Here is a 23,861-nt window from a genome sequence, read left to right as displayed (position 1 = left end):
ATGAAAGAATAAGCTGCTCTTGTGGTTGCCAAGAGATATATTTTCTGTGAAGGTGATTTCAACATTTCCATATTAGCAGTATCCTTTCTTTATTAATACGTCACAGCTCTCACTTTCAGCTATCTTTGAGTTGCCTTGGCAGCATGCACCATTATGTCACAGTGAATATAAAAAAAATCTAGTCCTGTGCGGGAGATAACTATAGAGTCACTAACGTCTGTGTTCAGAATGGCCATTCATGTTTAGCTATTTTCATATCCAAATTCTATTAAAAGCCAAGGATTTGGATCAAAAGGTGACATTAATGGACACAGAAGAATGGGGAAGCCTTTTCTTTCAGTTATGGGGTCTTCTCATCTTCCTAAACTTATTTTAATTAAAAGAAACCTTTACATTCATGTGTTCGGTGGTATGAGAGAAATTTAACTATGTTTTGGGCCCTATGTATTATTTCAAGTTGTGGGTATGTTTCAAAATCAAATGTATGTTCAAATATAATTTTTAGCTAATTTTTTTTTAAAAAAAGCTACAAGTAATTGTAGCTATTTTCTTCCTGCTGCAAGAGAGTAGTTCAGAAATTTTTCTGTGAAAAGGTGTGTTTTTTGTTGCAGAAAAGAGCATATTTTAACTTAAAAACAGCATATTTTGTGTACTTGTATTTATGCACAGAAATACTGTTCTCCATTCAGAAAATTCTGTTTCCTGAACAAAAATGCAAATTTCCCTACAATAATCATTCATTTGCATCTACATTAATCTTTATTATCTTCAATTAAATAGATTATTACACAAGTGACATGATGCAGTATCAGCTATCTGTGAATCTACATGGTGAGCCCTGAGTAGATCAAGCTTCAAATTAAGCAAACCTGTTATTCACTATAATTTTTTTTATATTAACTGTTTGATTATGTGTTGCTATCCCAACACAACAGAGTAGTAAGTGAATAGAAATTGGCTATAATTAAAGATAAGGGAAAGCACCTTTTGTTCTTATACTTAAACTAGCATAAACATAAATAGGATTATAGTAATTGCCAGCCCAGCCAAGAAAACAGCTGGGTGACTTTGTGCATGTCACATGCTCTCAGCCTCAGGAGAAGGCAATGGCAAATCACCTCTGAACAAACCTTGCCAAGAAAACCTCGTGATAGGTTTGCTTTAGAATCGCCATAAGTTGGAAACGGCTTGAAGGCACACAACAACAACAAAAATGCAAGTAGAATGCCAGCAAAACTGCACTTATCCATAAAGTACAGTGGGATCATACCCTTTGAGTTTATAGTTGTTTAACTATAGGCATGTATATAACACAAAAAAGCTCATAAATTTCCTTTTAAAAAATAGATACAGTTATAGTACAAAGGCCACTACTTGGCTTTCCTGATTCTTAAATGTAACATGGATGGTTACTCATAAGTTACATTTTTAAAAATCCAAATGCTGTAAATCAGTGGTCTGTGGTTAAAACAATTCTCCTGTCCACCATACAGTTCCTTCATCACACATGGTAGGGAAGACTACCATGTGATATTGAACCATGTGATATTCCTCCCCCACTGTGCTGTGAGGTCACACCAAAATAACCATACAATTATAAACTATAAAATCAATAAAATCAACTATTAATAATATTATATTTATTTATATCCTGCTTTTCCCCCTAAAATTGGGGCATAAAGCAGTTTACAAATTTTAAAAAAATACAGTTAAAACATACAGAAGTGAGCATTAAAATAGAATTAAACTAATATAATTCACTCATTAAAAGAAGAAAATGCAATGTAAAAGATAAAAGCATTTAAAACAGCACATATTAAACAGTTAAAATACTAAAACACATTAAAACAATAATAATATTGTTAACTATAACTATATATAGATCCTTAAAAGCCTTCAAGTCCAGCACCACAGAGCATTAAGAATCCAACCACAACTGTCTGTAAAGGCCTAGTGGTACAAAAATGTTTTATCTTGCCACTGGAAAAACAGCAAAGACAGGGCCTCTGGGGAGAGAATTCCAAAATCTGGGAGCAGCCACCAAGAAGGCCCTCTCCCTTGTTCCCACCAAATGACTCTGAGAAGGTGCTGGGACAGAGAGGAGGGCCTCTCTGGATGATCCTAAAACCCTAATAGTCTCATACAGAGATATGGTTCTTCAGTTAGTCTGGACCCAAGCCATATAGGGTTTTCTCTATACCGCTATACAGATAGAATAGTTATATTATAGTTACATCTCAAAAGTTATATCTCAAAAGGAGTGAAGTTGTCTGACATTAAATTAGAGTTCCAATGTCTTATATGTCTTCTTTATAGGGAAAAGGAATTAATTACAACTCATTATGTGTAATTAGTTACTTACAATTTCTGGTAATAAATGAGAATATATTCCAAATATAGAACATGATTGCTAGACTTCTATAAGGTCAAACACGTTTTCAGTATTTCTCCTGAATAAGAATATCTGTAGTCTTTTTTTTTTTTTACCTAAGATGTGTGGGTTCAGCTGTATATATATTCTTGGCTATTTTAAAAGTCAGTTTAGAACTAATAAATTATGCATGGTTTTAGTCAGCACATTATTCTGTAAATAGCATTTAAAAAACAAGAACGTTAACATTACATTAAAAATTGTACTTTACTGGGTTTTTTTAATATTCTGTGAAAACAGTTAAACTTTGGGTACTGAAGAGGAAATAACTTGCAGTTCTTTTATGATCTTGGAAGGCATTTAGGGCAACTTTATTCAGTCATGGAGACATTTTGCTTCAACATACTTTGTCCTTTGGCTTGAAATATACAGCACATAGGAATTAAGAAAGATGTATCTACAATGTACAACTTAGTGACACTGTGTGACTGAATGATTTCCAGTAGTAGCCATTTTATTCTCATTTCATTGCTGCCTCATTTTGTTGTGTTATTTCACAGCATTTCTTTAGAAATGGTGACTGTATAAAACAATGAAACTATCTATACCAGTGACAGTTCTTGAGAAATACTAGTTCCTAACTATTTAAAAGGTCTTAAAAGTTAAAACCACCACCTTGTATTGAACCCAGGAACGAAATAGAAGCCAATGGTGTGAATGTGAATCAGTGCAGTGCTGCCTGTTCTGATGTGTCAGATCTTTTTTCCAATCTGTTGCAACTTCTGAACACTTTTCAGGGGCAGCTCCCTCCACATAGAGAAGAACTGGGAATAATGTGTCCTTCAAGATGTTACTGAACTATATAGCTCCCAGCAGTTCTAGCCAAAACAACTAATTGTGAGAAATGCTGGGAGTTGCAATCCAACAGCATCTGGAGGTACACGTACTAATATTCCTGGACTGCAGTCCCTAGCAATCCTAACTATCAAGGCCAAAAATGATGAATACTGAGAGCTGCAATAAAAAAAAGAAATCTGCATACACACTGCCAGCCCTGATGTAGAGTGTGCTAAAGTCATTTGTGGAGCAAATCTGTGTTGATTAAATCTGAAGTAAGAACTAGGACTCTGGAGAACAAGTTTCAAATCCCTGTTCCTCCATGGAAACTCACTGGTTGATCTTGGGCAAGTCACACTCTCTCAGCCTCAGAGAAAGACAAAGGCAACCACCCTCTGAACAAATCTTGCCAAGAAAACCCTGTGATAGGTTTGCCTTATGGTCACCTTAAGTCAGAAATGACTTGTGGGGACACAATAATAATAAAGGCTACTCAAAGTGAAAGTCCCTGGACCAATGCTGGTCCCTGATCCATTGGGAACTGCTTTGGGAATCAAACAAACAATTGTACCTTATGGGATCAGATTTAGTGTGAGTCCCTAGCACAATGGAAAACAAAATAATTGCTGGTTCCCTCACATTAGATAGCCTGGGAAATACTACTATAAACAATGCATTGACACTTTTAATGATGCAGAAATAGATGCTTAATCACATCAATAGGATATTAGTATCCTTCATGTAATCAGGACAATAGTTCTCTTGCCTTCTGATGTATTTCTCTTTTCCCTATGTGTCTGTGTGCATGTATGTGTTGTGGCAGAGGCAGGCTGCTGCTTTTGTTTTCCTTTCTGGGAGAGTTGGGAAAGTGAGTGATCTACAACTGTCTCTGCCTTTTTTGGAGGTGTATTTATTTGTGTCTGTACCTGTGCAACTTGCCAGCTTTCTTTCTGGCTGAGAGTGGGTGAGAGAGCAATTGTATATTCCTTAATCTGTATGTCTGTGAAATGACTGCTTGCTTTGTTTGGGTGAGGATGAGAAAAAGATAATTGGCTGTACAAAGCATATGTATGTGTGTGTATCTTTCTCCCTATGTGTATTTGTTGTCATCTTTTCCCAAAATGTTTGTGTGGGTGGGGGCATGTCTGCAATGCTCTATTTTGTTTTTCAGGATGAGTGGGGGCAGAGACACCTGGACACTACTATTTCCAGACTTCTTCTGGCATTATCTAAGAGCTGGAAAGCCAGGAGCTTGGAGGAGTTTACCTCATCCTTCTGTCAGTCACTCTCCTCCCTCATCTACCATAATTGCCTTTGCTGTTGTTTCCTTTTGTCATCCTTTTGCTGCTTGCCCCATTTTTTCTCATGCCCTGAAGCAGTCCCTATTTGGCTGGGATGACCCAATGAATCCCATTTTTTCAGTTGCTGTTAAAATTTCCCAATTTCTCTCTTCCTCCTCTCATTTTCCCACTTTGTCCTCAGTGCACTTCAACTCTTGCAAACTGAATTCAGAGTGGAAAAGGAGCAAGGAAGGCGGAGGAAAGGTGGAATCTTGCCTTTCCCTGTAGACTCAGGCAAAAAACCCAAACCTCTTTAGCCTCTCTTAGCTTATGTGTTCCTTCTCATTAATAACTTTTGCCATCTTGACTATATTCAGATGTTGCTTGGCCACATGTGTTCCATTTTTCATCTTTGAAATGTGGAGGGTACATGTTGTTTTAGCTGCCTAGGGCCCAGTGATTGAAGTAGAGAACAATCACATTTATTGAGTAATTGATTTTCTCCTGCCTTTGTCCCAAAATGGGACCCATGGCAGTCCACAACACAGATTAAAACAAAATACAGCTTTTTCAAGAATCCAATCTTTTTTTTTAAAAAAAAGAGTCTAAAACACATATACTAAACTGTTAAAAATGGCACTAATTTAAAACTGTTTAGAAGCATTCAAAACATAACAATTAGAATAAAATATGAGAAAGGAGCAATGTCATTCTCACTGTGAAAGAAACTCCCACTGTTTTCAGCCCAGTCAGTGGGGGCATGGTTCCAGCACACTTACCAACAGTTTGGAGAACAAGCTATTCTTGGATCCAAAGACATATCAGAGAATGCACTGCTATCAATCTATATTGTTGGTTCAATGTAGCAGCTGCATCTATGCAACTATATTGATTTTTGTCATCTAACCTTCTTTGTGAATCAGAACCTCTGCCAGACTCTTATGACAGATAGAGCAATCTGTCTCATGCAGAGAATGAAATGCTTCATGAGGACTTTGGAACAGCAAGAGCACCATCTGTAGCTTCGTTTAAAGGACTTAAATACAGTTGGGGGTGAATTCTTCTTTCTATGGAAGCACCAGAAGGATATCATTCAATAATGAAAACAGGTTTAATGTTTTAAATTATTGAAGTATATACATATGCCTGTAGTATAACTAGAATATAAAATATGTGGTATGACTATGCTGTACATCAGGCCATCATTAAAAACTCATTCATGTGTATTATTTCAGTTGTGAAGCATACAACTACCATTCCACCTTTCCCCAGACCACTGTTTCTTCCTTTGTAGCTGCTTATGTTGATGTGTGCTTTCATGTTGTTTCCAACTTATGTCAATCCTAAAGTGAACCTATCATCTGGGTTTCTGGGTAGAAATTGTTCAGAACAGTTTGTCATTGCTTACTTCTGTGGCTAAGAGCGTGTGACTTTCCCCAGGTCACTCAGTAGGTTTCCATGGCTGAGCATAGTCTACAGAGTCGTAGTCTGATGTTGAAACCATTCACCATGCTAGCTCTGAAGCTATTGTTATTACTTTACAATTAAGGCAAATTTAGGCAGTAGTTATTGGATTGGATTCCTCAGAAGCTATCACTTTAGAAAATAATCAGGTCAAATTTGGCTGTTGTTGCTGTGTGTCATCAAGTCATTTCTAACTTATGCCAACCCTAACAAGAATCTTATCATGGGGTTTCCTTGGCAAGATTTATTGAGAGGGGGTTTGCCTTTGCTTACCCAGGGAGTTTCCATGGATGATTGAGGATTCAAATCTTTGTGCCCAGGAGACCTAGTCCAGCACTCAAACCACTATATTCATGCAGCTGCTTCTATATTTGTGATATTTTAGATGAGGGATGGAGAAAGTGTGTTTGGTCAGCCACATATAGCACCAAGCCACTAAGGACAGTCTCAAATTATTCTGAGGTGAAGGAAAAGGAATAGGAAGAGAAGGGGGAAAGAGGAAGTAGCAATCACATGAACAAGCTGTGACATCCTGCTTTTATGTTTGCGGGTGGTGACAGAAGACTCTTGCCCATCACTTCTGAAGTGGAAGGGGAAAAGGGAAAATCAGAGGGCACAATTCTCCAAGATCCCACAGGGGACCAATGTTGCCCCTCCCCACTGGCATTTGCCCAACCTCCCTGTAGAAGCAAAACAAAAAGGGTTGTTGTTCTTGTTTAAAAATTCTGCATAGATGCTGTTTACCATTTTATGCTCACGTAAATCATTGTGGAAATAAAAGGGAATTTGCTTTTTCTGCCCTGGTGCTAAATACATTTACTTGAGAATAAACAACATTTTCTTTTATAAAAGTATACTATATACTACTGTCCGCCCTCTTTATCAGCAGACTTGCCATCCATGGATTTAACCATCTGTGGACGGCAAGCCCCCATTTGGTTAATGGCAGCGCATGCACATGGCCATTAGCAGGTGTGTGTGCACCACGCCACCATTATTTTAATGGGGATTGAGCATACATGGATTTTTATATCTGCAGGGATGTCTGAAACAGATCTCCCATAAATACAAAGGTCTGACTGTATATAAAATAGACTGGTATTCCCTATGGATAGTAAAATCCGTGGGTGCTCAAGTCTCATTATGTACAGTGGCATAGTAAAATGGTGTCCCTTAAATAAAATGGCAAAATCAAAGTTTGCTTTTGGGATTTTTAAATATATATGTTCAAGTCATGGTTGAATCTGTGAACCTATGGATACAGAGGGGTATATAAAGTAAAAATAATAAAATAAACTATGTCTTAAGGTCTATAAAGTGTGTTTGTGTGTGTTTATAAGTAGCATTGGCACTGGCACACCCATGCTAGCCCAGATGCTGAAACTGAGCATGCTAGGTGATGGCCCCATCATGGGCATGGATTTTGGCTCCCTTTCAGCTGGAATTTCCTTGATGTCTTCTTCAAGGCTCAGCCTTGTTGCCCTGTTGCATTCACATTTTATGGTTTCAAAACAGAGCTATATATTAAAAGGCTCATGGATATAGTTTTTGGATAAAAGTCCTTATAATTGGTTGTACTATAGCAAGACCTCCAAGCAGCCCAGTACTACTAAAACACTTGGTCAATTCCATCACATCCTCTGATGCTCCTTTTGTTTTGTCCTGTCTTTTTCTTATTCAGAATATTCATTTCTAGATATTTATTGGTGAACTTTTCATCACTGAAATAGAGGGAATGAATATGGGAACAGAATTTTCATGGACCCAGTAAGAACAGTTCTTGGCCATGCTAGGTTGTGGATTCTGAAACTCATAGTCCCCTAGCTATGGTTCAGTGCAGGAAATGGGATGATTATTAAAAGGGGCAGTGCTGGTTTGACTAAATCTCCTGTTCCGACAAAGACAATTTTTAGCATATAGGGGCCTTTGTTCATGAGATATTCTTCACATGTTTGTACAGCATGCCTAAAATGGGCTTCAACCACAAGTTTAATCTTGTGAGTTGGAAAATAAACTGCAGTGAAAAAGGTCCCAAACAGTGCAAGTAATAACAGACTTTTCACAAAATCTAAAAATATAGCATATTCAAGATAGCTTTTGTTGAAGGCTGAACAGTCTTGTAAGCCTTCCTCATACTACTGTATACTGTATTTGTGGAGATGTCTCAATTTTCTTTGTTCTTCCAAAGCTCTGTATGACACACTATAATCTAAAAGGAGAAAGGAAGGAAAGGCACTCCTAGAAATCAGGACAAAGATATAAATGTTGGACGGTGAGGTAAACAACATTTACATCCTACCTACCATTTGTCTTTTCTAGTTGAACATAAAAGGAGAATATGTGAAATTTGTTTCTATATTCAGCTACGTTTGGCTTAGGATTTCCATAATATGGAAATAATAATATGCTGGTTCAGTTGTACCTATAACAGAAGCACATAGCTTCAGTATGTGTCTACATACAACATTTCATGTCACACAGTAGCTAATAATAATAATTTGTTTTATTTATATACCGCTATTCCAAAGATCGCAAGTAAGCTAAAAGCAAGTAAGCTAATTGCCCCAACACAGTCTGGGGTACTCATTTTAGCGACCTCAGAAGGATGCAATCCTGAGTTGAGCTTGGGCCCTTTTGCTGGTCTTGAACTCGCAACCTTGTGGTTTTCGAGTAATGGCTGCATTACAGGCATTTAACCACTGCGCCACCAGGGCTCCATGTTGGAACTGGATAGGAAAAAATATCAGCTTCAGATCTGCATTCAGCTTTCATGCTTCCTAAGGTTGAAATACAGTACTATTTCACCTGGAAGTAAGCCCCACTAATCTTGGCAGGACTTTATTTTTTTAACAGATGTGTTTAGGATTACTCTGTTAAAAGACCTTAGCAAATCATGATTTCTCAGCTGACTTAGCATACAGGCTGTTGTGAGGACATTAGAATCTGAGTTCTTTTGAAACAAGGCACTTTAATCCTCAGTATGTATGCTGACAACTCAGCCATACAATTATTGGCCCAGTTGGCCTGTACAAATTTTGTTGGAGTATAGGCATGAATATGCAACATTGCCTCTGCAAACTTTTGTTTTCTCACTTTTGCAGTTTGCAAGAGCAAGGTGGTTGTTTTTCTTACTGACACTGATTCTCATTCGGTCCTTTTCTTATTATTTTGTAATTATGAAGATGGTGGACAAAATAATGTATTTGTAGGATCCAGATCAAATTTCCCATCATTTGTACAACCACTTTATGCACTTTACCATTGAAAAGGAGTAATTAATTTTATGAATGGCCATGCTGGCTGGGAATTGTAGTCCAAAAATAACTTTTACAAATTCTGCACAGGCTTTAAGAGTAGATGGATTTCTGTTTTCAGTTTGGATGCAGATGTTAAGATTAGCCATATTCAGACATTCGGGGGCCAGGTAGGCTAAACATGCATGAAAGAGTACAATGGTAGCTTCAATCACTCTCCTTCCACATTTCCATAGCTTCCACATTTCCATATGGAGTGTGGCTGTCTGTAGAGAAAATTGGTCCACAGGGCCTCTTCTCTTCAGAAAGTCATCCTCATGAGGAGACCACTGGAAGTGTATCAAGAAGGGACAGTGCTAGTGCCCCTTCCTCCTCATGTGTTTATCCAGTTCTTAGACATCCAATAGGCACATAGGGATTCAAGAGGCACAGTATATGGCAGAATATTGGCCCTCTGCATGCAACCTGTTTTTTTTCATTCTTTTTAAAGGGTGAGCCACATTTTTGATAATGCAGACTGAAGCTCCCTTGCCAGCACAGCCACTGTTTTCATAGGCCCAAAACATCTGGAGGTCCATAATCAAGATGAAAGGATGGTCAGTAGTCATTAAAAATGAAATGGCATTTCCTACAAGTAGAATAGATGTTAGGACAATTAAACAAGTACTAATGATAAGTCATGAGAAGGCAATTTACTTGTATTTGAAAAAAAATGGCAGATAGCATGTATTTATGTAATAATCAAGTCCTAGAAATTATATTTGCTTTTTTTAAGTGATTTAATAAAATTATTAAAATTATTAAAGTATTGTATGCAAAAACTAAATGAATTACGGTTTGTGTTGAACTTCAAATCTCCTGTTGAAATAAGACAATATATATTAATATTGAAAATATATTGATTACAGCTTCAGCTTCAGCAGAAAAGCTTTTCTGTAGTAGAAAGATTAAAATTATGATCATAACCGTATAATGTTGCAGTGGATATTTTTCAAACCAGAAACCAAAAAATGGATCAGAGGGTCTAAATTTTTCATTTTAAAATAGAGGTACAGTGAAGGCTGTTAGAAAGGTAATGGTACCTGTACATGAAGCCATATATTTACAAGTAAAATACAAAACTATTTTACTAAAGTATTATTATCGAAAAAGTCATAGTTACAAGAACTGGAGCTTGTTTCTGTAATCTGCTCTGATGAGTAAATAATCTGGTGCATTCAACACTGGATGATGTAAGGTGAAAGATATTTGTACTGGGAGGAAGGAGTGTAACTCATGCTCTGCTTATGGAAGATACAAGTTTCAATTTACGTTATCTCCAGATGTATCTGGAAAAAATCCAGTGTGAAATTGTGGAAAGCTCCAGCCAACAAAACTGGACCAATCTGACCATTGATCCTATGTTCCTGTTCTATTCTCCTAGATATTTTTCACACTGGTCCCTTGTTCCACTATAGAAGCAGGGTTTATACATTGATTATGCTATCAGGATTGTAATGTTACGCACCACACTTTGGTTTTGTTCCCATAATGGTACTGATCATTAATGCTTTACCTCTCTCACAGTGTTTTACTTCTCTTACAGTGGGAACTAATTCTCCTGCCCACCCAATAACTCCCTAGTATCATCCTTACACATTTTACTGCCCATTATCTATGTGTAGTTATAGCTTTAGAGGTTATCACAGCTCCACATTTTCATTTTTAAACCACATTTTTCTAATTGCATAACTGCTTTTATCCATCAAAGAAACAAACAAAACCAATAGGTATGCAGTCAGACTACCGCATCATAAATCTGTCTCCCCTCTCCAGTCCCCCACTCAGACGCTCTCCCTCCTTTCCCAACTGAACCCAAATGGGCCACTAGCTCCTGCTGCCTCAGTGTGCTTTACAGCAGTTTGGGGGGCAAAGCTGCTGTGAATGCCACACCCCCAAAGTGGCTGGAAGCTGCTTCTTTTAGCCCATCTTCTTCAGGACTGAGAAATAAAAAGCAGAACAATACACTGTCCTGGGTTGCCAAACGCACTATTTGTGGCAAAAAAGAGGGATTACATCAGGAGGAAAAAGGAACAGAACCAGTGTTGTGCAGAAAGTAGTCCTCTCCACTGAAATTATGTAAACTCTGCCCAGTTGCATGAAAAAGACTTTAGAGATGCCAGTGTTTACCTGAGTGGGACAAGCAAGGTGTGGTTTCATCAGACTTGACTTTCTAGCAGTGAGTTGCATATCTTAACACATATATAACACAATGCGTTGTTGTTGTTGTTGTTGTTGTGTGCCTTCAAGTCATTTCCAATTTATGGTGACCTTAAGGCAAACCTATTGTATGGTTTTCTTGGCAGATTTCTTCAGAGGAAATTTGCCATTGCTTTCCCCTGAGGCTGAGAGCATGTGACTTGCCCAAGGCTGCTCAGTGGTTTTCATATCCTTACTTTTGAATAATATACTGTGGCAGGTCTTCAATACTGTTGCTTCCCTCACCTTTTCCCCAAAATGAGATTCAAGACAGTTCACATATAATGAATTTACAATAAAATGTATTTCATTTCATTGTGTTGACCTGAAAATATCATCTCCGTGGAGGCTGGTGGTGTCTAGTGTCAGTGAGATGGAGAATCAACCCTGGGATTTAGCTCATTTTTTTTAAACTACCCAGGATTCAGAATTTGGGAATTTCTGGATTTGGGGGATAGAGCACCTGGAATAACTAAAACCTAGAATTGGATTCACAGCCTACCAAAATCAGAGCCACCATTCTCTAATTCTACCCTCACTTTATTATCATTGTCATTATCATTATTTCTATCCTGCCTTTCCCCCAGATTAAAACTAAAGGTGGCTTACAGTGATTAAAAAATATTGTTAAAGAGCTACAAAACACAAAAGATAAAACATGATTAAACCATCAGAAAAAAACACAGGTTAAAACATTATATCATTAGCACCTGCACACTAGCAGAACAAATCACAATATGCAGTGCATTGTGTAAGATGGACCTTCTCTTCTTTTTTTCAGCTCTTCTTTTCTCATTTGCTTAAAAGAAGCATGCTCTCCTCCCCCCCCCCCCCCAAAAAAAAACTTCCATGAAAATAGGGAATTTGTTACTGGATTTTCTCAATATAATAAAAATATACGAAACCAGTTTCCCAGACACATGGCATATATGCAAAATTACCTAATCTGCTTCTAGAGTTCAGTGAGGAATCTAATTATTCTGCATAACTACTGCCTGCATTTGCCCTTAGCGTAATAACTAGTTTTAGAGCCAGTATGGTGTAGTGGTTTGAGTGTGGGACTATGACTCTGAAGGCCAATGTTTGAATCCCAACTTGGCCATGGAAATCCACTGGATAACATTGGACAAGTCACACTTTCTTAGCCATAGAGGAAAGCAGTGGCAACCCCCCCTCTGAACAAATCTTGTCAAGAAAACCACACAACAAGTTTGTGTTAGGGTCGCTATTAGATGAAAATGACTTGAAGGCACACAACAATAATAAAATAATTAGCTTAGTGGTTCTCAGTCATCTGGTTCCACAGGTATTGTTGGACTTCATCTCCCAGAAGCTTCAGGCATTATGGTCTATGGTCAGGAATTACTGAATCCGAAGTCACATAACATCTGGGATTTCAGGTTTGGGGACCATTTGAACTATCACATAAAGCAAAAAGATTGGTTATCTTCTGCACTCTAAAAATCTTAGAGCTACTGTTATTTTACTTGCTTTACAACAGCAAAAGAAGTTTGTTGTTTCCTAACACCCTGGTAGAGACAAAGAACCAAAATAGCTGCAGGGAAATGCTATGGATTCTCTCTTGGCTCCCTGCATCAACAGAATTTTTAACTAAGATCCAATTACAGAATATTCATTATTCATGATAATAAGTGAGTTGTAAAAAAAACCAGACGTTTACTTTCTGAGCCTAGGCAGTTGGGAGTTTCAGCAACCTTTTTAAACTTGTAAACTCAGCACCTTCCAAATCAGTCTAGAGTGCAACTAGGTTTCCAGGTTGTTTGCAAGAGACCAAAAATAGTTGTGATGGTAGTGATGGTGTGTGTGTGAAAGAGGGGTGGAAGTGTCTAATTTTATCCTGCCAATCCTTCATTCATTGTTTTATTTATTTATTTTAAATATTCATGTCATGTCCTCTATCTAAAGATTTCAGGTCACCATGCAATAAAATAAGCTTGATCAAATTTATAACACAGTAAACAATAAAAATGATTTTTAAAAGCTAGAAGCATAGTAAGAAAGCAGCCAAGAACAGCACACTTGGATTACTAGATGATAATATGCTTTGTTCTCTCTCAGTTAGCCTATATCCTTTCTCCAATTGGTAAGTATCTCTGATATAAATCCACCATCAATGCCCACTAGTACAAAATCACTTGCTCACCCCCTGCCCTCACTGTGCCACATCAAAACACAAGATGCTGTCCTTTGCCTCGTTCCTTGAAAAGCTACTGCAGAGTCTGAGTAGCTCATACTGAGTTAAACAGATCCATATGTTCTGTGAGATAGGTTACCATAGCTTGTGAGATAGTGATTGGCTGTATTATGTACTAAATGAGAATAATAGGTACTAAATGAGATTCCTGGCTGCAGTCTATTTAAATTAGATTCTCCAAAATCTGACAGTCTATACACTACATTACACTGGCTCTTAATGCATATTGAGGGACGATATCAGGGTGAAATATGCTGTGACATGTATGATCAGAATAAATATAATTTTCAGCTTATTCTTATGGTTCTGGGAATCATTAAGGTTCCAAACAGACAGGCCAAAATAAAGCTGCTTCGGGTCACTTTGGAGGTATGCTGTTTAAATGATACACACATCTTAAGAGGCCAGAAGCTGTGCCAAAGATGCGCTCTAGTACTTAGGACTGGAGTATGGCTTTGGCGTGACTTCCAGCCTCTTAGGACACATGCATCATTTAAACAGCATACCTCCAAAGTGACCCGAGGCAGCTTTATTTTGGCCTGTCTGTTTGGGCCCTAAGTTATCTTCTGCACCCCAAAGCTGGCAGAAATTGCATCACAAAATTCTAACTTCTTGCGAGTCCCTGCCATGAAATTGTTTGTTTGCATTGTTTTCTTTAGAATCTTATCAGAAAGGGACAGATATGTGTGCTGCTTTTATCTGGGTAGGTTTATTAGTTCTTGACTCTAGCAGGCATTTTCCTGGAAGATAGGCTGCAGTCCTGGAATACATTGTTTCTGAGCAATCTACCAGACTGTAAACATTTCTGTTGCCAGTCAGTAGCCACGTCCTACAAACATGACAGTCCTGTTTTTGCAATCCAAAAGAGGTACCAAAACCAAGAGTATTCCGGCGTTCTCATGAAGCCATTGGCTTCACATGTCTTGGTAAGTTTTATGTTTAGTTGGTCTAGCTGATCAAGGATTGTGAGCAGCAATCAAAAAGTTCAGTTTCTCAGCAGACTTGAGAAAAATACCTAAGACAATTTCTCAACCACTGTTACTGTTGTTGTCTCATGTCTTTATGTCCAACTTATGGTGACCCTGTCATAGGGTTTCCTTGGCAAGTTTATTCAGACAAGGTTTGTTAAGCTGAAAGAGTGTAAATTATAAATTCCTTTTATTTTTAAAAATGGCTTTATAATATAAAATAAAATTTAACATAGAATTTAAGGATGTTGTCACATGGGGCTAAAAAGCAGAATTTTAACAGGATAAAAGCATCTTTGGCTGGTATTTATCACGCAACATCATGTGCATTCTGCTGCTGCCTTGCATTCAGTTTGTTACTGTACTGTACCTTTACATTGATGGCTAAAACCCATCAATAGGCTGTTAATCTCACTATTATTCCATTACTGCCTTCTTGCAATAGGTCCCTTCTGCTGTGGTTCTGCCTGTCAGGGAGTTACATGGTGTGAGTGAGCATGATTCTGCTTCTCTCCCCTCTCCCTTTCACACCAGTTGCAGCTGCCACCAGCTTTCTGTATGTTGGCTGCACTGTGCATTTACTCAGCAGCCAGCTTTGGGAGCCAGTTGGTTCCTGCAATCACATGTATGGGCTGCTGTGAGAATGTACACACAGCAGCCCTGTATTTTGGGAAGTGGGGAAGAGCACATTCACACAACAGCTACCTTTGAGAGGCATTTGGCAGCCAGGATTATTTATTCCCTCCTTTTCCCCAAAGTTTGGGGCTGCTGTGTCAGTGTGGGGGGATGATCCTGGTCACCAATACCTTCTTGAAGCCTGCTGCTGGTTGCACATTCACATAGCAGTTGGTTTTGTGAGGCAACTGGCAACCAGGATTGCTTGTCTTCCCCCCCTCCCCCATCCCTCCCAAAGCGCAGAGTTGCTGTTTAAATGTGCATGCTTTGGGAGGGAGAGGAGCAGCACATTCTTACAGCAGCTGCCTTTAGGAGGTAGTTGGTAGCCGCGATTGCTCATCCCCCCTTTCTTCTGAAGGCAAATTTGGCAGTGCAGAAAACAAATTGCACAACCATGGGATTGCCAAAGAACTACTGTGGAGGGAAATGTGATGAAAAAAGGATGCCAAACCAGTATGCTTGCCTTCCTAAACTAGTGTGATTGTGGTGGGACAGCAATCCTAAGAAACAGAAATGCAGTCAGAGCATAAGAATGAGCAGAATTACAAACATAACCTATTTTCATATAAGTACTGTACTCTGCTTACCAGATCTAACAGCATAAACCCTGTGGAGCTTTCTGGTTTGGAAACCTCTAGTTTTGTTTCTCATTTTAACCTTTATAAAGAATATTATTATCATAAAAGTATTTCCTTCAAACAAACTAAGGCAGAGTGTCCTTCACATGCCAGCCTATGAAACTATTATTAGTGTTCTCTTGTATTAAACAAAACAATGTTTGAATGTCTGTAATCCAGATGTTTGCTAGGGGTGGTGTTACTGTATTTGGTTTCCAGTTGGTAAGATTTTAGCTTTATTCCTTGTCTAGTAGGTGTCTGCTTAGTTGGTTTTATATTATGATTTTGCTGAATAAGGATTTTTGTGTGCCCCTCTTTTTCTTATCTATTTATGGTGTCTATATGTTTGGATTTTGTTCTATTATTTTTACTGTGTGCATTTATGTTTATATCTGTGTCACCAATGACTGTGCTGTATCCAATAAGGCTGGCTGAACTACATTTTACCTTGGCACCATTTGCTAGCTTCCTGATTTAGTGTGTGTCTTGGGGTTAACTGCAGGGTTCTTGCTTCTTTGAAGTATTTATAGAATAACTTTTAGCTTTTAATGTCAGAGTTGCTATTAAACCATTTATGACATTTCACTGATATTGTTTCCATTTTGCTTTTTATCCCTCTAGCTTCTTAATGGTAAGACAACAAGCATTTTCAGCTGACATTTCATGTTGGTTGGAAAGAGGTGAACTGGGATTATTTCACTTGTCTTTCCTAAATAACAGTATGGGAAATATACCACATTAGGCCATCAGTTGTCTCTGGGAGATACATAAGGAAGACATGAAGATAATGGCCATTCTTTGCTTTGCTCTCTTTAAAATTTCCTATACACACTGAAAATCTCTTTGGGATTGCATTTAAGGATTATATGTTCAGAGTTTGGATGCCCTTGGATAGAATTCATTTCAATCGTCCAATTGATCTGGATTGTCAGATAGTGACTATTTAGTACTGGGGGTCACATGGTTTCTAAAGATTAAGGTCTAAGTGCAGACTCTACTGTCTCAGCAGCTCATAACCTTTCTTGTGACATGTGCAGCAGAGCATCAGCAGGCTGAGGAAAATAGTGGATTGCAATGATGGATTATTTAATAGGAGGAATTTTTGAAATATTTATATATAACAATGTACCAAGACTTCTATTTGAGATAGGAGTTGCACTTTTAAAAAATGAGCATAAAAAAGGAAAAAAGGAGGGAGGAATTTACCAGCATCTTTGAGACTAATTTATTGAAGCAGTGGCATTGAAGAATCATCTGAAAAAATTGATTGAAATCCATGAAAGCTCATGCTTAAAATAAGTTCATATCCAAATTGCTATTAGATTCTTTCTTTCTTTCTTTCTCCTCTCCCCTTCCCTTCCCTTCCCTTTTTTTTTTTTGCTGAAACAGACCAACATGGCTGTCTCTTTTTTGTAAGTTGTTTTGTAAGGTTGACTTTCGAAATGGTCTGTGAAGTATTAAAGTTGGTATTTCCCCTTACTATGGAGTAATATAAGCTTACATATTTTTTTTAGGTAGCACCAAAACAGTCACAATGCATTTAAATGAATTTCTGGTAGAACTGTGGAGCAGTCCATGCACTAGGGTAATCAGACCAGGGCAATCAGAATAGTTTATGAAATCTACTCCCTCCATATGTATGACAAGTATACAAGCAGAATTTACTGTTTATTGAAGTTTTGATATGAAATGAGATTTAAAGATCATTGCTTTTTAGTCCAAATGTTACAGGAAACACTCTACTAGGACTTCCTGTAGAAGCACTGTGGTGCACCTTTCTTTATGGACATTCAGTGGGACTTAAATTTGAGTATTACTTTAAAGGATTCCATTGTATTTGTTCTTTAGATTATCATCAGGGTAGGTTCCCGAGAATGGCACTATGGGATTGAGACTCTGCCACTTGGCACATACACTGAGATGTCCTTCAGGGCACAATCTTGTTCCCAATTTTATATTGGAATCTTAAGATCTATTTTGGGAAAACGGTAGCCCCCAGATGCTGTTGGAATGCAACTCCAGTATTCACAGCCATTAGCTGTGCTGGAGAAGGCTGATGACATTTGCAGTCCAACAATATCTGGACAGTCACACTTCGTCCACCCTGATCCATACCCTCCAACTATCCTGATTTGGCAGCAACTATCTCAGTTAATCCTCTGTCATCTCATCTCATTTTTTCAGGTGTTACTAAAATGTTCAGTTTTCTATCTCTTCCTCCTTGGAGTTTATCACATGTTGGAAAAATCAGGGGTTTAAATGGGCATTATCCAGCAATATTTATGCAATTTCAGATTAAAGATGACTTATCCTGGGAATAACTAGGGAATGACCAGCAACAAATCATTCATGGGGAAATCCTGTGAACGATTTGTTGCTGGTTGTTCCCTGATTATTCCTTAGATAAGTCATCTTTAATCACAATTGTGTGTGAAAATCTTTACCACTATCTTGCGAAAATTGCTGGATAATGCCCATTTAAACCCCAATTTCCCCTGTGTGATAAAGTCTCCAGTTTCCTGCTTTGTCCCCAACTTACTTCTATTCCTGCAAACTGAGTTTAAAGTGCAGTTAACACAATGGGTAAAGGACAGGAAGGAATGGAATCTTGCTTCCCCAGTAGGGTCAGGCAAAAGCAAAGTATAGTAGCCTCTTCTAGCTGTATCTTATTCCTCATTAATAAGTATTGACATCTTGATCACTTTCTGATACTGCTTCAGCCACATATGTCTCAGTTTTGATCTGTGAAATGTTGGAGAGTATACTGATCTATATGAAGCTGTTGGGACAAGTCATAAAGAGATCTGGAGTACAATATCATTAGGCATTTTGCAAGGTGTGTGTGTGGGGGGGAGGGCTCCATAAAAAAATCCATGGTTTTTACCGGCATATCTGCAAATATGCACATTGCTGAATGTATAGTCATCCTTCTGCTTCATCTGAACTTGCATGTATTTGAGTGGCTGTGCATTTTCAACAGAAGGAGAGTGAATAGATCCAGATTTGTGCAGGAAAGTACCACAAAGGAAATATGTGCATATCCAGTGGGGTGCTTTAGCAGTATATTCTTATACAGCCAGAGGATTAGATCCCTTCCAACTCTCTAGTTCCAAAATTCTAAAATTTAATATACTGCTAACGCACCCCGATAGATGGCTAACTTCTGCTTTAAAATTTTCAATGGCGTCTACCAGCTAAAGAATTAGAAGTCCATTCCTCTTACAAAAGTTCCATCCCTTTATAAATTGTTGCTAATATAGTAATTTCTTCTCCCTTTTTATTGTGACTTACATCGCTCTGTCCACCAATTTTTCTCTTAAATTTAATGAGAAGAATTAAATTAAAATTCATTAAAATTAAATTCTTGCCTCAAGAAGAACTCTCCCTCCTGTACCTACTGGCATCATCAGACCTGGGAGGGAGTGAAAAAGATAGACCCAATTCCATCAGGTCTAACTGTGAATTCTGTAACTCACGTTGCTCTCTTTTATTTTATTGTATTTTATTTTATTGTATTCTCTGTATTTTTATTGCTGTAACCCACCGGGATTCCTTGTGATTGGACGGGCTATAAATAAATAAATAAATTATTATTTGTTTCACATAATGTGCTGCCGCATTACCGTTAAGACTATCTGGTTTTTATTTTAGCATGAGTTTACATGGCTATAAACCCACTTCATCAGATGCACTAGTCATACTAAAAGAAAAACCAGGTAGACTTGAAGGTGCTGCCATATTTTTTGTATCCTTTCCCTTCCTTCTTTTTTGCTGCAAGAGACTAACATGGTTACTTCTTTGAAAACTACCACAAAGAAAATGTATGCATAGATGCAATAACCTCTCTCTTTCTTTTTTCCTTTTTCTCCTGCAGTTCCTTCAGGCTGGAAGGCATGTCAACATTTGGAGACATATTAACTAGTTTCCCTCATGAAAGATTCGACACTGCAACTTTTTTCAGGCCATATTTCATTTATAACAGCAGGAACCTTCTTCAGAGCTTGGAAGCCCTTGAGCCAGAGCACAGCCAATCACTGGCGTAATCTGCATTAAACAACAGCTATGAGCCAAGGCCTGACAAAAGCCACAGCCTTAAGTACCCTTCATTCTGACAGAAGAAGAAAGAAGAATTATTTTCTTGCTCCATCACAGTAACAGCCATCTCCAAAGCTTGCCATTAAAGGAGCTCAATAGCCTGTCAAAATCATGTGGTCCAGCCAGTGTTAAAAATAAATAATCTAGCTAAATGAAAGTTTGAAGCACTTAAATCACTGCAGGAAAATCAATACAATTACTCCCCTTCAAAAAGGTTATCATTTTGGATGAAGAGAGAAGATCACTGTTGTCCCTTTTGTAAATTCAAAGCCATAGAAGAAAAGAAGGCAAATGGTTCTAAAATGTTTGGAAAGAGGTTGTTTCTTGTCTTCTGCCAAAATAATTCAGCTTTGATAGATTGCATCTCAATGCACTTCTAATATTTGCACTGTCACTTCCATTCAGGGGAATGATGTAGGCCATCATTTGCACAGATGGCCACATGAAATTTTAGCCCACAAGAAAATGTATTTTAATGGGCTTCTAGAAGAAATTGAATAGAATCCGTCAACAAAAATGAAGAAGGCTCTTCTACCCTTTCACAGTTGGAATATTTCTCATGAAAAAAAATTGTTGCTCCTTAAGACTATTTTTTTTAAAGGAAAAAAAAACAAAACATCCACAGGCCATCCTGGATTTTAGAGTGGATCTAATTTTTAATACATTTTTTGTATCATTGTAACAACAAATAAATTGAGCCGAATAACTCACATGTTCCTAATGGACATTGATAATGTCCTACCAGTTAATATAAGGAAGGGAAAAACATTTGTACTACATATTTGACACATAACATTTTTATAGCCAGTAATCTGTCCTTCATGGGAAATGTGCCAGCTAAACAGGCATTTTCATTTTATTTTTCTAAATAAATGTGGTATTTGTATCATTTGCAGTCACTTAATTTTGCTGGTTTTCATTGTAAGCCCATGTTCTGCCCCTTCACTCTCCTTCACTAAAAACGGAGGTTTTGAGACAAGAACCAAAACATTTGTTTTGCCACGTTAAATCATAATGATTTGCAGACTGAAAGCTTTAATATAAGATGTTGTTTGTAGAATTATAAAATATATTTCTACTGGAAAATATGTATGGAAACCCAGAAAGGCTGTATTTTAATCTTTAATTTCAATACATAGGTTATTTTTAATATTCTCCCAGAAATATTTAGTTAACGTAGTTTGCTTAAAAGTTGTAGCAGAGGATCTTGATTCAGATGTTTACAAACTGTCAACAATAACAACCACATCAGAAATTATGAGACTGCATGTACATAACACAGGTCACAATCCAACACTAGGCCTCTGCATGTTTCAAAGAACTCTAGAAGGCCCGTACATACTGCAGTTAATACTAATAAACAGGCTGGAAGAGCAGTACACATATGATCCAACTACATTCTAGGACTAAATCTGTAGAACAGGACATTGTGTTGCAGCAGGAGACATTCTTCCAGTGTATTTCAGTAGAGCATCTAGTCATCTGTGCCAATCATTCTGCATAGTCCATTTCTGTCCATAACACAAAGTAGAAGTTACGATGGATGTGGAAAGTGATGGGTAGTAGCGGTGAAATAGTTTAATGGGTCCAGTAACTGCATGTTACCTGTTGGCTTGATCCAACATACAAGCACTGACTCCTTTTAGAACTTACAAAAAATTATCTTTTGGATTACAGTTTTTAGAAGCTGCAAGCCTGTATGGCTACTGGATTGTGGGAACTGTAGTCCAAAATTTAAATTTCCCAATACTGCTCTTCCCTAGCCTTCAGAATACTCTTGGGGCAATTCAGCCCCCACCCTCAGCCAGATCTACAGCTTAGACCCATGGATAGTACATATTCAAATCGGTGTGATTACTACAAGGTGGCAAATGCACATCTACGCTCCCTGCCACCTACACAAAGAAGGGCTAGATCAGCCATATGATCTGCATATTATTTTTCATGAAGAGGATCAGTGCTGATGAATATGTAGTGGACCTGTTGTACTGAGTGATCTCAATTTGGAATGCTTGCTAAAAGCATAATTCAAATCCTTTGAATATTGCTATGGCTATGTTCACAAGTGATGCTTCTTTTTCTCATGTGTCACTCCTGATTGTCATCAGTGCAATCTAGAAATTGGAAGAGAGTCATTTTAAAGTCAAGATCAATGTGGGGCTTTCATTTGATTTATGGACATTGTTCAAATACAAGTTATAGAATCCAACTTCCTTAGAAGTTAATTTTGATACAAAAACATTATTCTTTGTACATGTATTTTATTCTTTTAAATACATGTTTTGAGTCCTTAATACTGATTGCCAGTACAGTCTTCTCTTCACAACAATGAGGGCTAGAAGCTTAATTGGTTTTTATGTGAAATCTGGGAATCTCAGGATTCTAACAAGCCTTCACTATTTACAAAACCATAATATGGACTCCCTGCATCATCCTGGCTGTAGATGTCAGAAAATAAAATAATTGTCATTGTGGCCTGATTTCTAAATTACATGTGCTATCATATGACTCTTGTGTAGCAGGGACCTATTTCTAAATTGTAACATTTGGTGCTGTAAAAGATGTCATTGCTGGATCTGTTGCAACCTGGAGAGTCAAAGAATGATAAATTGTTTGATAATCTTATTCACAATCTGCAAACAGGAAGAGTCACTGTATCCATTCAATGCAGAATTTTGTTATTATCAGTTCATAGATTCCTTTGATGCTAGAGTTCTTTTGAATAAATATATATATATTTTCCTTTTTCCAGAGTTCTCTATTTATGTATAATTTTATATATGTACCAAGAGAAAGAACAGTAGTGAGAGTTCCTTTTGACAGCACACTCTCCTAAATCATCAGATGAATGAAGTGATGCAAGACTGGTCCAGTTTTAAAAGTATAAACAGCACGCTATGTTTACTATCTATGTGCAGGATTGTTTTTCTCCCCTAATGGGAAGCAGCATTCAGGAAATCTGCAATCCGCAATAGTTGCCCTTATCTGGTGCTGTCCAGACATCTTGGATCACAGCTCCCATGATTCCTGATTAGCCAGAGATGATGAACGGGGTAATCCAATACATCTGAAGGACACAAGCCTGAGGAAGATTAAATTATCATCTAAAATGGTGCAGTTTGAGGTAGACTATTGTGCAGTTATCAACAGAGCAGAGATATTGGACTACTGTGCCTCTTACCCACAGCCATGAAAGTTGGGGATGATAGGAATTTTCAGACAAGTTATCTGGAACGCATCAGATTGAAAGACCTTGCTGTAGCGTATGCCATTTCCCTATTATTGTGGAACTGAAACATCATTTCAGCATTTCACCACAAAAAACAAGAGAATTCCTAACAACTCATTCAAAATGTTCACAACTAACAACATGACTTGCATTTATACACCCTCATTTAGTCTAACACTGACTCCCAACACCAGTTTACACCTGGTCACTTAAGTATGAGTACTGGCTAAGGCAAAAGCAGCACACAAGGTGTCACTTTCAAATTTCCCTTCCTACAGAGAAAAGAGCTAGCTTAAGAGTGCAACTGCTCATGTTATGGTGTGAGTAGAGCCTCTTAGGTACAAATCTTTTATGCCCAATTTGACACAGGGGATGCAAATGGTATATCAAATTAACAACCTTAGAGCCACCAATAGCAAAATGGAGAGGAAATCTTGACTGGACAAAAATTCTGTCTTTTGAAATCAATTCAGTTCATCCCCCCCCCCCAAAAAAAAGAGAGAGAGAGAGAGAGAAAGAAGTGGTGAACTAGCAGTAACATGCTATCCTGATCTTAGTTTTAGCCCAAGATTTGTATTCAGTTCATTTTTGCTAATATGCCGTGTGCACTGTGTATTG

At 37.8% G+C, this 23,861-nt stretch overlaps 1 protein-coding gene across 1 annotated transcript in view; it reads left to right on the top strand.

Moving 5' to 3' along the window:
* PRR16 (proline rich 16) overlaps positions 1-22,761 on the top strand; it is a 144,163-nt gene extending 121,402 nt beyond the window's left edge. The window contains 1 exon segment of the mRNA XM_042455852.1: positions 19,794-22,761. The gene's annotated coding sequence lies outside the window, so the exon portion shown is untranslated.
* The last annotated feature ends 1,100 nt before the right edge of the window (positions 22,762-23,861 follow it).

Source organism: Sceloporus undulatus, chromosome 2 (genome assembly GCF_019175285.1).
Source record: "Sceloporus undulatus isolate JIND9_A2432 ecotype Alabama chromosome 2, SceUnd_v1.1, whole genome shotgun sequence".
Taxonomy (NCBI): Eukaryota; Metazoa; Chordata; class Lepidosauria; order Squamata; family Phrynosomatidae; genus Sceloporus; species Sceloporus undulatus.
This window is presented reverse-complemented; position numbering and strand designations above follow the sequence as displayed.